Source organism: Magnolia sinica, chromosome 14 (genome assembly GCF_029962835.1).
Source record: "Magnolia sinica isolate HGM2019 chromosome 14, MsV1, whole genome shotgun sequence".
Classification (NCBI taxonomy): Eukaryota; Viridiplantae; Streptophyta; class Magnoliopsida; order Magnoliales; family Magnoliaceae; genus Magnolia; species Magnolia sinica.
This window is the reverse complement of record NC_080586.1, coordinates 29,697,016-29,711,245: the sequence shown is the minus strand read 5'-3', so window position 1 is coordinate 29,711,245 and position 14,230 is coordinate 29,697,016. Positions and strand designations below refer to the sequence as shown.

General features: G+C 37.7%; 1 protein-coding gene across 4 annotated transcripts in view; it reads right to left on the bottom strand.

Annotated features, from left to right (window-relative positions):
* Positions 1-13,797, bottom strand: part of LOC131226310 (uncharacterized) — a 48,954-nt gene extending 35,157 nt beyond the window's left edge. For 2 of the 4 annotated variants that reach the window (XM_058222120.1, XM_058222121.1), the window contains exon 1: positions 13,642-13,797. The gene's annotated coding sequence lies outside the window, so the exon portion shown is untranslated. Of the gene's footprint in view, positions 1-13,131; positions 13,276-13,641 lie in introns of those variants that run through there. The other 2 variants (XM_058222117.1, XM_058222118.1) reach the window with 2 other exon arrangements.
* Between the last annotated feature and the right edge of the window lie 433 nt (positions 13,798-14,230).

Genomic DNA, 14,230 nt, shown 5'->3' with positions numbered 1-14,230 from the left:
TTACACCACCATAAACATGTTCCAATTTATAAATGAATGCATATTTGGAATGCTTAGAATATTCTGGATTTAATCCATATTTTTTCATATTTTTTTGGCAAAAAAAAAATTTTGCGCCGTTACGCCCCCGTATCCGTATCGGTTTTGGAGGACACCGTTACGCCAAATGATACCGATACGGGATACCTTGTCTGTGATATTTGTTCAAAATTTCCTCTAAGCCTTCTATCTGTTAGCAAACTTACCAAATCCCTTAACTGTTGTGTCACGTTCTATCATTCACATTGTGTTTTCCATAACATAAAGACAGGGAAAGATTGGTGGAGGACATGAGTATGACAGGCTGTATTATCTTGATTGTGACTTTATGGGGGCAACATCATAAAAAGACATCTTAACTTATCAGTGGCACTACCATCTCAGTCATCTATCATTGAAGGTTTTTAAGAGTGTCATTCCTTCATTGTCGTCAATGTAATGTCTAAAGTGTGATGTGTGTGAGTTGAGTAAACATCAGTATGCTACTTTTTCACCACATGTTGAGGAGTGTCATTTAGTTCATTTCTCTTTAGTTCATTCAGATGCTTGGGGTCCAGTTCAAATATCTAGTAGGTTTGGGTTTAAGTATTTTATTACATTTGTTGATGATTGTTTGAGAATGACATGACTTCATTTAATGAAAGATAGATTTGAATTATTTTCTATCTTTAAGACCTTCTACGTGGAAGTGCAAAATCAATTTAATTCTAAAAGTGTCTGTGTTTTAATCTGATAATACCAAGGAGTACATGTCCCAAGCTTTTAGTCAATTTTCTTTTAATAGGAATCCTACATCAGACATTGTGCGGGCACACCCCACAACAAAACAAGGTTGTAGAACGAAAAGATTGTCACTTCCTTGAGATAGCTCGTGCTCTCTTAATTCACATAATTGTTCATAAGAGTTTTTGGAGTGATGCAATACTCACAATATGTTTTTTGGTAAATCCGATGCCTCGTCTGCTTTAAAGGGTCAATCACCTCATCAAGTTTTATTCCTAGATATTTCTTTTTTTTTCCTTTTTGAAACAACGAAGTTTCTATATACTTCGTTGTTTCCTCTACCTAAGTTTTTGGATATGTTTGTTCTATCCATCAATTGAAGTCTTTTTTTGAAACAACAAAGTTCTTAGATACTTGTTTCTTTTAATAGGAATCCTACATCAGACATTATGTGCGCGCACCCCACAACAAAACAAGGTTGTAGAATGAAAAGATTGCCACTTCCTTGAGATAGCTCGTGCTCTCTTAATTCACATAATTGTTCTTAAGAGTTTTGGAGTGATGCAATACTCACAACATGTTTTCTGGTAAATCTGATGCCTCATCTACTTTAAAGGGTCAGTCACCTCATCAAGTTTTATTCCTAGATATTTCTTTTTTTTTCTTTTTGAAACAACGAAGTTTCTATATACTTCGTTGTTTGCTCTACCTCCTAAAGTTTTTGGATATGTTTGTTTTGTCCACGAATTGTAGTCTTTTTTTTGAAACAATAAAGTTCCTAGAAACTTGTTTCTTCTATCTCCTATAGTTTTTGGATATGTTTGTTTTGTCCATCAATTGAAGTCAAGCCATGATAAGTTTGATCCTCGAGTAGTTAAATGTATTTTTTCTTGAATATTCTCGCACACAGAGGGGTTATCAACATACAAATGTTACATTTTCCGAGTTTACCCTGTTCTGCTCAAAAATAACAAATGTCTTAATACAAAATTTGTTCCAATACCTGTTGCAGTCAATAAAGACATCCAACCTCCATCATCTACTGCCTCTTCCATTCCCATTGTGTCTCAACTAAAGATCTACTTAGGCCGAAAATAGATAGATGGTACAGCCAATCATGAAGTGCCATCCAACATATCTTCATTAGAGACTTATGGTCCAGCGAATTCTCCAAATAAATTTGATTTTCCTATTGCCCTAAAAAAGGTAAGCGTACGTGTACCGATCATCCCATCTCTAAATACATTTCCTTTCATTGCAAATCTCCAAATTTCCACAACTTTTTCATATCCTTGCCTTCTCACTATGTTCCCAAGTCATATGAGGAAGCTTTGTTACATAAGAGGTGAAAGCAGGCTATGGGGGAAGAGATAGATGCACTTTTATCTAAATGACACTTACAAACTTTCCACTCTTTCAACTGGTAAATGTGTTGTGGGCTGCAAATGAGTTTACACAATCAAGTTTCATCCTAATGGTACGGTTGAAGGCTGGCCTAGTTACTAAGGGTATACTCAAACACTTTTGTGTTAATTGCAGTGAAACCTTCTCATACGTGGCCATGTTGAACTACATTCGGGTTATACTATCCACAACTATTAATCACGGTTAGCTCCTCTTCCAACTTGACATTTTAAAAAAATGATTTCCTTCTTAGTGATATCATAGATGAAGTTTATATGGAGCAACTTCCTGGATTTGTTGCTCGGGGAAGTCTGATAAAGTGTGTAAACTGCGAAAAGCAACTTATGGGTTAAAACATATCCACGTGCATGGTTTGACAAGTTCAGCAAGGTTGTATTAAACTATGCCTTTGTTTGAAGTCATGCTGATAATTCCATTTTCGTACATAAAGGTATCTCATGTCTCATTTTGCTTGTAGTATGTGTGGATGATATTTCTGTTACTAAAAGCAACAACAAGGGATTGAAGAACTAAAAAAGTATCTTCAACAGCATTTTCTCACAAAAGATCTGGGTCATCTTCGATACTTCCTTAGTATAAAAGTTGAAATATGTTCTGGATTTACTCGTGAAGATGGGGCTTCTTGGGACTAAGCAAGTAGACCCTCCAATGGATCCGAATCACAAGCGTGTAAGTGATTAAGGAGATGCAATGAAAGATCCGAAGAGGTACAGAAGATTGATTGGAAAACTTTTACTTTAACTATTACCCAACCAACATATCATATGCAATGGACATGGTAAGCCAATCCATGAGTTCTCCAAAAGTACCTACACAGCAGTTACTCGAATTTTGCATTACCTCAAAAGAGCATCGAATCAAGGAATTTTGTATAAACATAATGGTCGTCTTCGGGTCACAAGGTAATCAAATGCAAACTAGGTGGGTTACTTGGCGGATAGATAATCCATTGCTAGATATTATACATTTGTGGGAGGAAATCTAGTCGCATGGACAAGCAAGAAGCAGAGTGTGGTGACTTGGTCAAGTGTCGAAGCAAAGTACAAAGCAATGGCTCATACCTCCTGTGAGTTAATGTGGATCAAGAAATGGTGCACCTACTACCTATATAGTTATTTTGTGACAATCAGGCTGCTTCGCACATAACAAACAATGCAGTTTATCATGAAAGAACTAAACACATCGAAGTTGATTGTCACTTCATATTAGGAAAGTTTCCATTGTTGAAATCTTTTACTCCATATGTTCGACCTTAAGACCCAGCTTGCTGATGTGTTCACCAAAGCTCTTCATTCCGCTTAGGATACACATGTATTCCAAGCTTGGCATAGATAATATCTATGCTCTAGCTTGAGGGACAGTGTTAATGAACGTGATATGGGCCTACGTACGCCTACTTAGATAGGTTATTTTCGCCTACGACAGAGAGGATTTTCTTTTGTTATTAATGGCATTTTTTTAAATATGCAACTTCCATAATATAAAAGAAGGGGGGGGGGTCTCTTTGTTTCTTATTCTCTATTCCATCTCTCTTTCCTCTATCTTACACTAATTATCGATCCATTTCCATCAATTAATCAATCCATAGATCCATTATTAGATTAATCTATCAATCCTAAATAGGCTCTTCTCATGTATCTTGTTAGATTGTAGCACTTTCACAGGGCACATCATCCGTCAAATCTTTAAACACTTCCTCTAATGAATTTTGGATTTGTTCATTCAAATTCCAACATCCTTTGTAATACCAGGGATCTCAAGTATGGCATCATGTGTGTAGTTACAATCCTCCAATCATTCATCTCATCTAGCATGAGAATGATCAATCGAACACCTCGAAATCACTAACATCCAATTCCAAGATGTTGCCTCCTTCTCACGCACAAGGAGGCACTCTTTGATGTTGTGTTGGTATTGTCAAATTATCCAATCGACTCAAAATCTTATAGAGCATTTCCTCCATACGATCATAACTCATTATTTCCTCCATGACATTCCTCTCGTTACTTGGCATTGATATCATAGAATGCACAATTGAACTCACTCTAATACCAATTTGATTTAAGATGATGAGAAAGAAAATAAAAAGAGAACTATTTTTGCGAACACTGCACAACTCCAAGAGGTTGATTTTTTAGGGTTTCCTCCCCCTACAAGAGAATGTTTTCTCACTAAATTAACTCTTTTTTATTCCAATCCTCATCAATCAACTCTATCACATACACATGCCCTTACATGTCTTTATATCGACCTAACTACAAAGGATAAAGATCTCTAAAGATCTTTCAAACCTAGGCTTTACTAATAGAGCTGGGCATGGGACGACTCGTCCAACTCATTCAGACCCGCTCGATCCGAACCGAGTAGAAATCGCCCAATCCAAACTCAAACCAAGTCAAGTCCGAGTCACCCAATAACTCGACTCGACCCGAAATCCAACTCATTCAGATGGACTGGATCCCACCGTCCTCTCTCTCTCTCTCTCTCTCTCTCTCTCTCTCTCTCTCTCTCTCTCTCGGCAGCCACTCTTCTCAACTTAGGCAGCACTGCAGAGCTTGTCCAGACGATCCGCACTCACCCGGCCACCCGACTCTGCGTAATCAAGGTAATTTACTAGTTTTATTAATTTCTAATTTAGGGGGTTTGTAAAATTAGGATCGGGTATGGTTGAAATCGAATGCATCCAGGCTAGCTATGGCATGCGTCCGGGCTGGGTGTGTACCGTGTGGTGCATCCGAGCTGGCTCGGGTGCGGTCAGGCTGGCTGTGGTGCATCCGGGTTGGCTGTAGACTGTGGGTTGGCTATAGACTGTGTGGTGCATCTGAGCTGGCTCGAGTGCAGTCAAGCTGCCTATGTCCAGACTAGCTAAGGCTAAGCCATTTCCACACCCTAAACCCTAAAACCTAACACTAAACCCTAAACCTAAACCTATACCCTAAACCCAATCCCTAATCTCTAAACCTAATCCCTAAACCTTAAAACATAATCCCTAAACCTTAAAACCTAAACCCTAAGCCTAAACCCCAAACCTAATCCCTAAACCCTAAACCGCCGCTAATGTATTTTATTTTTTTGAATTAAACAAGTAGTGGTTTATTTTTGTGAATTATGGATTACACTGCTTATTGCTTAGCCTATTATTATGCATTAGACAGTTAGCATAATGTGGTTTAATTTTGTGAATTAGACACTTAGTTGCCCATTTGAGGATTTCTATGTGGCCAGATACAGATAGTGTTTTTTTTTTTTGGTGGCATAGTAATCGTTCAAATTGTCCCATTTTGGACAATTCAAGGTTTTATAGATGGTATGCTTTCATATAACCTATTAAATGCTCATGCCTATTCTGACTCCATCTCCTCATTTTTTTCTGAATATGTTCTTATTTCTCATGTCAAATATATTCACATTGCTTAGATAGTTGTCATGGTAATGAAATGGAAGATCTACTTATCTGGAGAGACACTGGGAGATGCTGCTGGAATTTCGGAGTAGGCGTTTAAAAGGGAATATGAAAGTATTACAATCTATTCGACCTTAGATGGGCGACTAATTTAGGGTTTAGTATAAACTTTTCAGGCATTATAGTGCTAATTTGATTTAGTATTTTTCAATTATTAGATAACTAATGAGGAAATTCTCAATACCCCTGGTGGTTTGTTAGTCACTTCGCCGATGATCTTAGATAAAGGATTAGATCTACAATATCAAGAAGTGCTCATTGAGATTAGTACCTCACAGTCACAGAGTTCAGTAAATTAAAAATAATATATATATATACATAAAAAGATCGGTAGTGTGGGAAGATTTTGAAGAAGTAACCCTAAAGAACAACACAGTGAAGATACAGTACAAGTACTGTAAGGCTCGATACGTTAAACAAATAGGCGAGTCAACCACAACTCTGAACAAATACTATTGAAGTGTCATAAAAAAGTGAGAAGCTAGACCTTAGGCCAACAGATACTTTCATTTACCAAATCTTAGGTGGATCCGTCGCAAGGTACATTGTCCACCTATAAGTATAACAGGGACCATGTGAATGAGTTGACGGCCAGATTTATTATTGCAAATGAAAAACCATTTTAGATGGTAAAAGGTCCATCTTTTGTCAAATTAGCCAGATGCCTTCACCCTAGATACGAAAAGGTTTTCGGTACAACAATAAAGAGCGTGCATGAAGATGCATGCAAGCGAGAAGGTCAACTTGAAAAGGACAGTTGGCATCGGTTTCCCGAATTGGCCTGACATCAGATTTGTGGACGACATCCAATCAACGAAAGGGGTATATGTCAGTAACTACCGACTATGTTGATGCCGAATGGAGGCTCTGCAAAAGATTTATAAACCCCCGTTATCTTGCATCTCGTCACACTGGCTTGATGATTGCAGACTACATCTACAGATGCCTTATGGAGTGGGTCATTACGAAGAAAATCTCCTCGATAACTTTAAACAATGCCTCTGCAAACAATAGCATGATAATGAATTTACAGAACCAATTTAGGGCCACAGGTGACTTGTATTTCGGTGGGAAAATATTTCATCTTAGGTGTTGTGCCCTAAACCTGATTGTACAAGATGGGCTTAAAATAATTGAGCCAACGATCGAGAACATAAGAGAGAGCGAAGTACATGCGAGGTCACCTACAAGATTAAATACATGGAATGAGATCGTGAAACGGTTGAATTTGCCATCTCAAAGAACGATGAAGCTGGATGTCATGACATGTTGGAATTCAACTTGCGAAATGTAGGATTCAGCGATAACTTCAAAGATGCATTCTCTCACTATGCGAAGTGTGATAGTGCGTATCAGTGGTTGCATTCCGATGATGATTGGACAAGAGCTGAAGCAGTTCACAGGTTCCTTTCAGTTTTTTTACGATAGATACAACAAAGATCCTTTCGGGAAGCAAGTATCCAACAACAAATATATTTCTGTCAGAACTTTGGAGAGTAGAAGATGTTTTTTGCAGAAGCTGTCGTGGACCAAACTTTCTACAATTAATGACTACAAGTATGCAATTAAAGTTTGATAAGTATTGGTCTGAGTGCAATCTGGTAATGGTTGTTGCAGTCGTTCTTGATCATCGATACAAGATGTTCATTGTTATATTCATTTTTAAAAAGTCGTATGGTAAGAGGTGTGCCGCTGATGTCAATAAGATTCATGATACAGTCGAAGATCCGTACAATTTCTATGTAGAAACTTTGGGGGACACAAAAGACAGTACCACAAGTCAAACTCCTTAAGTGGATTCTAGTTCTACCAAACGCAGACAACCCAAACAGAACTTGACAACTATCTCAAGGAGCCACTTGTAAAGTACAAAGGCGGAGAATTTGATGTTTTAGACTGGTAGAAGTCGAAAGCTCATGAATCATAATGCATGTGCTCTCGTTGATGGCACGTGGCATTATCAATTCCAATTTCAATCCTAGCATCAGAATCTGTTTTTAGCACAGGGAGTATGGTCGTGAACAAGTATCGAAACTCACTTATACGGAAATCAGTTGAAGCGCTCATTTGTACATAGGATTGGCTGCGTCTAATCTAGGGAAAAGGCAAATCTTTTGATGAGGAGTTCGAGGAAGAGGAGAGAGAAACAGGATGAGATAATACCTGCAACAATTGCATGAAGCAAGATGAAACAGTGCCTTCTAGTTCCCTTGCATTTGCTTATGACAATTTGACAGTTATTATTTGTGGACTTGAATTGTAACATTTGATGAGTGGATGGATGTTTTCTATGCTTATCACTTATCAGTTTATATATTTTAAATTTTTTTATATTTTCTCTTTTTGTTTATGTTTTAAAATGACTTAAATGTTATTTAAATCTCATATAGTTGGTTAGTTGCGTTTGTTTATCTTCATTCCTTCATTATTTATGTTGCCTCAGCCTAACCAAAAATTTTTTCTTTCAAAATTCACACTTATAAACAAAAGAAATCGGTTAAAATTACATTTGGCTTGTCGGGGAGGAGACGTTGCCCCATATAGCAAAGCTCCTCCAGAAGTCTGGGATTTACTTCGAGCCATTCTCGACTCAAATACAAAGGCTTCCACCATCCCTTCCCCTACAGCCAATAAAACCAGCCACAGAAGATATAGAAGTAGGCCTATTATAATTGAAGAAAGGTTAAACAGAGGAACTACCCCCACAGAAGACAAGCTATTAAGGGAACAGGAAGAACGAGATTATAAAGAAGCAGTAAAACAAAGCTTGGAATTGGCATCCATGACCAGACAACATTAACCCCCTCCGAGACAACATGATGCCAAAGCTAGCACGACTAGGAGACATAAGTCAGGCAAGAAATCATCAAAGTTTCTTAAAAGTCTCAGAGCATTCTATAGGCAGTTGGGAATCCCATACAAATCCGATCATAAAAAGAGGCTGAAAAACTAGTTAAATCTATGAATGATGACAATGGAAAGGCATCTCCACCATCCGATTCATAAGAAGTAAACAACCATCTTTTAGACACCTCCAGCTCGGAATCAGCCCATCCTGCAGTTTAAGCAGTAAAAAGAGAATCAAAAGATGATTCTGGTGACGAAGGTGGAGAAGGGGGTTACTATTATGGACAAGGTTACTCAAGTTACATGCCACAAAGGCATTCATCATATAGAGGATATCTAATGAATGAATGGTTTATTGGTTTGTATGTCAAACTTCATCTAAGATTTTGAACATACTTTGACTTTTTTACAATGTTTAATGACTTTGTTCTTTTTTTACGAATTACTTTTGAGTCTTTGACAATATTTATTCTAAACAACTCAAGTAGAAATAAAAAATGACAGGGAAAAAAAGCTCGACTCAACCCGACTTGGTGCTAACTCGACCCGAGTCCGAGTTAGTCCAAGCCAGACCCAGACTTGGATCGGGTCAGGCATGCTAGACTCAGTAACAAGTTCGGTCGAGTTCGGGTCAGGTCTATTTCAAAACCGGGTCAGGTCATCTCAGCCCTAACTCGGGCTGACTCGACTCGATGCCCAGCTTTATTTACTAATTTAGATCTAAATCACATCCTAAAGATAGACATCTTTTTTAAAGGTATTCGAAAGATATGCATCTAACTTCAATATTCATAAAGGATTTCGAATGACCAAAAAGATTCTATATCTAAAAAATCTTCCCAAAAAGGATTCCCCGAGGACTAAAAAGGTTCTAGATTTTAAACCATCAATGACTTAATAATGCATAACCAAATATCTGAATGCCCAACCAAATATCCGAACGACCTAAAGATTCCCCAAAACACAACTCTACCAAAATAACCAAAATATCTTGAGCATGGGTTGTTTTACATGCATCCCCACAATCAAGTCCATCTAATGGTGATGGATGGCCCCGAGGTATCAGGATGATAATGCATTCATCAAACATACAAGACATGCAAGCGCAAGCAAAGGATAAGGTTAAATAGAGCAACACCAAGTATCGAGTCATTCACAAACAAACACTGTTCAGAAAATAGATAGCGAAAACAACTTAGTTATGGTCAATCTATGCAAAGAAAGGTTTCTGAGGGGAATATACAACCAATTCAAGTCCAAAAATATTGGTCCATGCCAAGTCAAGAGGAAGAAGGATAACGACGCCTATAAGATCAAGTTACTTGACTTAGATATCTCGCCGGCTATCAACATTGTTGACTTGATTGAGTTCCATGGATAGGTGTCCAGTGTACAAAATGAAGTTATTGATGAAATGGGAAAACATGTCTTGAAGAAAAAGAAGAAAGTTGAACAATCATTGTGCATTAAGACTATCGATACCCAATGATGCCGATACAGGCCATACATAATGAAATAGAAGAACAAACCCCATTCTAAATGCACGTAGACTACATACAACTAATTGAATTGAATCTTGATCTCTACTAGTGTGAATTATCAAACTCAACAAAGTCGAGTTCTCTCCAATTCAAGGGAAATGAAGCACGCCCAAGAACCATCATGAAGCCGACCACCACATGCTGAATTTTGGGCTGTTTGCTGATTTTGAGACTATTGTTAACTATGTTTGGAAGTCTACAGTTGCTGATAATGAAGACTGTTGCTAATTTTGAAGATTCTCCAAAGATTCTAGGGATGATTTCCTGGATCTACTTTTAATTTTCTTAGGCCATTACAAATGGACAAATCTTTTGTAAATAAAGTTGTTGCGATTTAGTATCGTATATTAGATTAGATTGATTTGAAATCAATATAGGGGTTGGAAAGTCCTGAGTAAAGATTCATAGGAATTCTACGGTGTTTTTTAGGGTCTATAAAAGAGTTGTTCTAAGAAGTAGAAGGCACTACATATTTTCTGAGTTTGTTCGAGTTGTACTTATTACTAGTAAAAAAAGGTTACAATTTCAATAACTTGTTTAGCCCTCTATTCAAATACTCGTGTGGTGTCTCTTCATCATTCTAGTGATTCAGATATTGAAATGTAACTGATTCAATAACAGGATTTCATCACGATGTTCTATTATTAAGCAAAAATCTTGAAAGTTTCCAGTTGAGAAACATTCTACTGATAAGGGTGTGACATTCTAGCTTACTCTAGCCCAATTTGGGGTGAAAGGCTCTAACGAGGTGGAAGCTAAAGCACTATTGGAAAGCTTAAATTATTTACAAGGGTTTAACGTGGCAAGCTAATTCTGCATGGGGACTTGCCGAACGAAATTACATGAGAACATTAATGGTGCGGTAAGATTGAAAAGAAATCCTAACATAATTAAGATATGACAAATATGTAGCAATTAGAGCTCAAATTTCTTGTCTCCCTCCCTCGGTAAGAGATTGTTGAGTTCTTTTATGTTTAAGAATTATATGGGACTTCATCTGATGGTGTCATGGTATCGAGGGTTGTCTATATCATTGTTGGTCAGGCTGTTCAAATGCATGTGAAGGATCAGCCAATCAGGTGGCATGAACAACGATTACTTGGAAGCAGGTCCCACCCATACGCGATACATGAGGTGTATATAGTTAGGCTCATCTCTTCTTACGAAATACCAAGTAAACAAAATATAGTTGCACACATACATTGATATTGTAATGTATGCATGAACTAATGAATATTGTCATTGTAAATGCTGTATGCAGTACAGGAAGTGTATATAGTACTCAACTGAAAGTTGAGCAAATGGGTCCTACTCGGACACAAATCAAGCATGATTTGATAGATTAAGGCCCATTATATTGAAATGCAACAAAAGAAGATTCAATATATATATATATATATATATATATATATATATATATATATATATATATATATATATATATATATATAAAGGTGATAGTTTTGTTCTTCTATTTTTTCCTAAAATAATTTATTCTGCGTCAATTCACCGAACCTCACTCAAATCTTGTGTGTTGATCCCCAAAATAAGCTTAGATCTAGTATAAGATAGTCTTTTTAGCTTCCTGCATTGCTGAAATGAAGAATGCATTCAAAAACTACAAAAAAGTTGGAAACTTTATGGCCATATCAAGCTATATCAGTCGTATCAGCCCTTTATCAGCATCAATCCAACCTGTGCCAGCTGATATGGTCATTTTTTTAGCAGACCGGTGCACCCCTGTTACGCATAACGGGGGTTGCCCAATACGATCGCACTATAACCGATTTTCAAAATCATGGCTCGTATCTAACTAGAGAAAAGGGCACTGAATTGGAATGATGGTAAAAAAAACAAAAACAAAAACAAAAACAAAAAATAAAAAATAAAAAAAATCATAAAGCCTGACTGAATATATCAGACAAGGCTATAGTGGTGGTGGTGGTCATGCCTACTACTGCATGGTATAGTATATCTTTCCTACAATGCATGGCTACTAGTACCCGCGTATCCCTACACTACCAACATCCAAAGGATACAATACAAGGACATGTATGAGGTACAACAGGATACAGGCAACTACTTATTGTAATTATCCAGCACATGCTTTGTAGTATAATATCAACAAAACATTGTGCAATATATTTATTCATTATACTATGAATAAGTTGCAAAAATTAAAGGAACATATTTTGAAACGATAAAGAGAAGATATCATGTATCTTACCTTGCTTGGACATTTTAGCTTTTAATAAAAAATTTAATGATACTATCTTCAAATTAGCATGCATAATGATAGTGTTCCCTTGTGTAGGAAGGATAACCATATGGTCATACCCATATCCACATCTGAGATCTTTGAGAACTCCCAAATTGCACCCTCATTTCCAAATTTATCTTCATGTCCATATCCTTAGTTCCTTACCAAGGTATCATGGTAACTTTCTAGACTCTAAACCTAAAGCTTAAAATAGGACTTGATCAACAGCAAGTGCATAGGACCCTAAATTTGAGTCACTAAAAATAGCAATGCAGACCAGGACTGGCCCATGAACTACATTGTGGGTCCCGACTCCATATCCAAGAATGGGGGTAGAATTTAGAAATTTAGGTAAAACTGAGATGACCCATCTTCCATGGGGCCCACATGCCCCAAGTCCTACTATCCATGTTCTACATCTGATCGGTCAATGAGGTGTGGAAGAATCCAATCCAAATCACACCTTTCGAGAAGAACTTAATTTTCTTTCTGCTTTCATTTGGAGCAGATGCAAAGGCTGTCAAAGCAGAGGTTGTAAGTGTTCAGTGCATGGTTTCTACTTATCACGATTCGGAGCTACAGAGTTACACTCAGATCATTCATGGAACCTACCACATAAAAACTGTTTAAAATGCGGCAACGGGCATTGTACTCGAACAGCAGCTGTTATAACAGCTATTACTTTAGTCTCTAGCACATTTTTCACATTTTTAATCTCTTTTTTCCCTTATTTATCAACAACTGTTAAAGTACATTATAGTGGCCTCCATTAATATATTTTTTTTTTTTTAAAAAAAAGGCTCAGCAATCATTATTACAGTAATAGTTATTACAGCGATTGTTGATCTTCAACAGCATTAGGCGGGTGGCTGTTACAGCCACATAACGCCATTATCATAAGCTCGGTCTGCAGAGAGATCCACACGGTGAAGAAGATGGTCTGGATTTTCCGAGAGCTTTCCGCATTGCATCATCCTGTGGTGGATCCCAATCACACGAACACTCTGATCCAACGCCCAAGAACGGCTTCCGCTTACAACCCAATATAATTACAGAAATGCTATCCCAAGAGAAATCTCAACAGAGGAACGGAATAACAGCAGCCATAAATGAAAATGACGACATATGAACAAAAATCGACAGAGAAGAAAAAAACAATATTTTGCAGAAAATTCAACAGAATCAGATGAAGAAAAAGGAAGAGCTCAGAGTAAAACCCTAGGTTGCTATCCCATTCTTAAAAAGAAAAAAGGAATGAAAGAAAAACCCTAGCAAGATATTCGAGCAGTGGAAAACGCATTGGGAAATGAAAACAGGAAGGTGGAAGATAAGGGTTTCCGTACCTTGAGAAGAAGCCCAGAGCGAATCGGAGGAAAAAGCAGCAGAAGGAGAGAAACGATAGGAGTGACCAAAGAGGACTTTCTTTGTGGGGAGGGGGGGGATGCACAGCGTAAACGTGCATGCAGCCCCGCCCGTCTACACTCGAGCGCAAAACGGCACGTGTGCACGAATCGAGTTTCTGTCAGGTGGGCCACGCTATTTAGATCGTGTTCGTCGGTTTTTTCCCCGGCATGGTTGGCTGCTTGCTATAATTGAAATTGTGTCTCCAATTCAAACTGAACAACAATGACTCCCCGTGCTAAAGTAGACAGACAGAGTATGACCGAGTTTTGAAAAAATCAGTCACCTGTCCAGTCACTTGCTCAGTATATAAATGGATTAAGCGATAGTCGGTGAGGTTCATCCTATAAGAAATCGGATTGCGTACCGAGTTACTCAGTATGCTTGTATCGTATTGAGTAAACTTAGTTGGGCCCACTGTTAATGTATGTGGTTTATCCACACTATCCATCCATTTTTACTGATAATTTTAGGGGTTGATACCAAAATTGAAGTGAATCCAAAGCTCAAGTAGACCATTACACAGGAAAC